This window comes from Gossypium arboreum, chromosome 8, assembly GCF_025698485.1.
Source record: "Gossypium arboreum isolate Shixiya-1 chromosome 8, ASM2569848v2, whole genome shotgun sequence".
NCBI classification, from domain to species: Eukaryota; Viridiplantae; Streptophyta; class Magnoliopsida; order Malvales; family Malvaceae; genus Gossypium; species Gossypium arboreum.
This window is the reverse complement of record NC_069077.1, coordinates 56,707,283-56,711,417: the sequence shown is the minus strand read 5'-3', so window position 1 is coordinate 56,711,417 and position 4,135 is coordinate 56,707,283.

Genomic DNA, 4,135 nt, shown 5'->3' with positions numbered 1-4,135 from the left:
AATCATTTTATCAATCTAGGCACTCAATAATCTATACTTGGGCAAAATGACTATTTTGTCCCTAGATTTTTGTAAAATGACCATTTTACCCCTAGGTTTGAAAATCAATTTTTATCGAATTTCCTCCTATCAAAAGCCTAGTCAAACCCTTAATACTCTTATAACAATCCAAAATTTTCACTATCTCACCCATTTATCAACAAATTTCCAACTTATGCCAAATAGTCCCTATTAGGGTTTTCATGAAGAAACCCTTCCCAAAAGTTGTTTATTACACATCTAATACTCATATTCTTCCATAAAATTTCAGAAAACTACACATATGCTTTCATGGAAAAACCCTAAACTCTCCACCATTTTGCAAGATAGTCCCCTCATTTGAAAGTTCATGCTTCAAGGGGTCCAAAAATGTAAAAATCATCAACAAAAAATATATAAATCACTTGTGAGAGGAACAAGTTGCTGAAATTTTGAAGCTCAAAATCCCCAAAAATGACTGTTTCAGTGGAGAGAAATAGTGAAAAAGGATGATATCATCTTTCTTTTATTTTATTTCATTTTGGTCAAAATAAATCACCAAACTTCACCTAATTCTTGACTATTTTAATTTCTTGTCCCATGGCCGGCCATCACCTATTTAATGGCCTAATTTCACTCTAAACACCCCCAATTTATGATACATGGAAAATTTGACACCCTTAGCTATCAATTTAAGACTTTTGCACTTTATGCGATTTAGTCCTTTTTCACAATTGGGCTCACAAATGTTAAAATTAACTCACCAAAATTTTTATGCACTAATATAAACATGCTATAACATCTAAATAATTATAAAATAAATTATTTGACTCCAGATTTGTGGTCTCGAGACCACTATTCTGACTAGGCCCTAAATCAGGCTGTTACATTTCTCCCCTTTAAGGATTTCGTCCCCAAAAATCTTACCGGCGAATAAGTTTGGGTACTGATCTCTCATAGTCTCCTCAGGTTCCCATGTGGCTTCCTCAACTCCATGTCTCTACCACAAAACTTGCATGAGAACTATGCTCTTATTCCTCAACTGTTTGACTTCTCAAGCCAAAATCTTGACCTGCTCTTCGCCATAAGTCATGTCCAGATGAATCTCAACCTCTGTTGGCGCGATCACATTCGAAGGGTCTGATATATATTGGCGTAGCCTGGACACATGAAACACGTCGTGAATCTTTTCCAATTCTGGTGGAAAAGGTAATCGATAGGCAATCGTCCCTACTCTCTCGGTAACCTCATAAGGTCCTAAGAAATGAGGACTCAACTTGCCTCTTCTACCAAATCTGAGAACTTTTCTCCATGGGGATACTTTCAAAAACACTCGATCACCAACTTGATATTCGATCTCTTTCTATTTCAAATCCGCGTAGGATTTCTGCCTATCCGAGACGGCCTTCAAACAATCATGAATCACTTTAACTTTCTCTTCAGTCTCCTTGACTAAATCGACCTTGTAAATCCGACTCTCTCTAAGCTTTCTCCAATATAAGGGCGTTTGACATTTTTGCCCATATAAAGCCTCATAAGGCGCCATCTTCACGCTTGACTGATAACTATTGTTGTAGGCGAATTCAACCAATGGTAAGTACCTTTCTCAACTACCTTGAAACTCGAGGACACAACACCGTAACATGTCTTCTAAAATATTAATCACTCTTTTTGACTGGCTATCGGTTTGCTGGTGAAATGTCGTACTAAAACTCAACTTTGTACCCAAAGCTTCTTGCAACTTCTTCCAAAACCTCGAGGTAAACCTCGAATCTCTATCTGAAATAATAAATAAGGGTACCCTGTGAAGTCTCAGTATCTCCAAAACATACAAATCAGCCAATTTCTCAAGGAAGTAGTCGGTATGCACCGGTATAAAATGTGTCAACTTGGTGAGTCCATCAACCACAATCCACATGACATCTTTCTTCTTTGGGGTTACTGGAAAACTCATCACAAAGTCCATAGTAATCCGGTCCCACTTCAACTTAGGAGCCATGATAAGCTAAAGTAAACTGGAAGGTACTTGTGTTCTCAGCCTTCACTTTTTGAAAAACTAGACATTTAGAAACGAACTCAAAAATGTCTCTTTTCATCCCCGACCACGAGTACATTTTCTTCAAGTTGTTATACATCTTTACACTACCCGGATGGATAGATAAGCAACCACTATGCACCTCACGTAAAATCTTCTTAATAAGCTCATTATCCTTGGGTACACAAACTCTATCTTGGAACATCAAGCATCCGTCGGTTCTAATTCGAAAATTTGATTCAACACCCAACTCACACTGAGTTCTCTTGGCTTGCAATTCACTGTCATTATTCTGTGCTTTGCAAAACTCTTGTAGGAACAACGATCTAGCTTTCAAATCCACCAGAATCGAACGATCATCAGTCACAGACAACTGAGCATTCATAACCCTTAAGGCGAACAATGATTTCCTACTCAAACCATCAGCGACCACATTCGCCTTTCCCAGATGATAGTCGATAACTAACTCATAATTCTTTATCAACTCTAGCGACCTTCGTTGCCGTAGATTCAACTCCTTCTGAGCCATCAAATACTTTAGACTTTTATGGTTAGTGAGTACCCGACATCTCTCACCATACAAAAGATGCCTCTAAATTTTCAACGCGAACGCTATAGCTGCTAGCTCCAAATCATGGGTCGGGTAATTTCTCTCGTGTGGCTTTAGTTGTCTCAAGGCATAGGCTATTACCTTGCCTTCTTGCATGAGCATGCACCCTAACCCATTCAAGGATGCATCACTATACACCACAAACTCTTTCCCGGGTTCCGGTTGCACTAAAATTGGAGCTTTGGTCAACAAAGCCTTTAGTTTCTCAAAACTCCGTTGGCACTTATCAGTCCATTTGAACTTGACATCCTTTTGTAACAACCTTGTCATCGGAGTAGCTATCATAGAAAATCCATATACAAATATTCTGTAGTACCCAGCTAAACCCAAAAAGCTTTGAACCTCTGTCTTATTCCTCGGTGGTTTCCACTCAACAATGGCCGAGATCTTACTTGGGTCCACTCTGATTCCATCTCTCGACACGATGTATCCTAGGAATCCAACTTCTTTAAGCTAGAATTCACTCTTACTGAACTTGGCATATAACTGCTTATCTCTCAAGGTTTGTAAAACCGTTCTCAAATGCTCCGCGTGTTCACTCTCATCACGTGAGTAAATCAGTATGTCGTCGATAAAGACCACTACGAACTTATAAAAATACGACCAGAAAATGCGGTTCATCAAATCCATAAACACTGCAAGGGTATTTGTTAAACCAAAGGGCATAACAAGAAACTCGTAGTGCCCATACCTCGTCCTAAATGCGATTTTTGGTACATCTTGTTCCTTAACCCTTAGTTGGTAGTACCCAGACCTTAAGTTGATGTTAGAAAGCATAGTAGCTCCCTTCAACTGATCGAACAAATCATCTATCCTTGTCAAGGGATACTTATTCTTTATAGTTACCTTATTGAGCTACCTGTAGTCTATACATAACCTTATCGACCCGTCTTTCTTCTTTACAAAAAGTACCGGAGCTCCCCACGGGGAAAAACTCGGTCTTGCGAAACCCTTGTTAGTTAAATCTTGTAGTTGAACTTTCAAATCCTTCAACTTTGTAGGAGCCATCTTATACGGAGCAATTGAGATGGGTGTCGTATCGAGGACTAACTCGATTCCAAATTCAATTTCCTTCACGGGAGGCAATCTGGCCAATTCCTTTGGAAATATGTCCGTGAACTCATATACCATTGGCACTGACTCGATCTTCAATTCAGATGCTTGAGAATTAAATACAAGGGTGAGGTAAGCCTCCCACCCTTTTCTTAAATATCTCTCTGCCGTCATAGACGATATCACTTCAGACAATCCACCTAATTTACCTGGTTCAACCTGAAGAACATTCCCGTCTTCACATTTTAGCTCAATAACTTTTCGTCTACAATCTATTACAACCCTATGAAAAGTCAACCAATCCATCCCAAGGATTATATCAAATTCATTAAATGACAATAACATCAAGTTAGCCGCAAAACGATGACCTCTAATTGTCAAACGGCAATTTCTACATATTTTGTCAACTAACACATGCT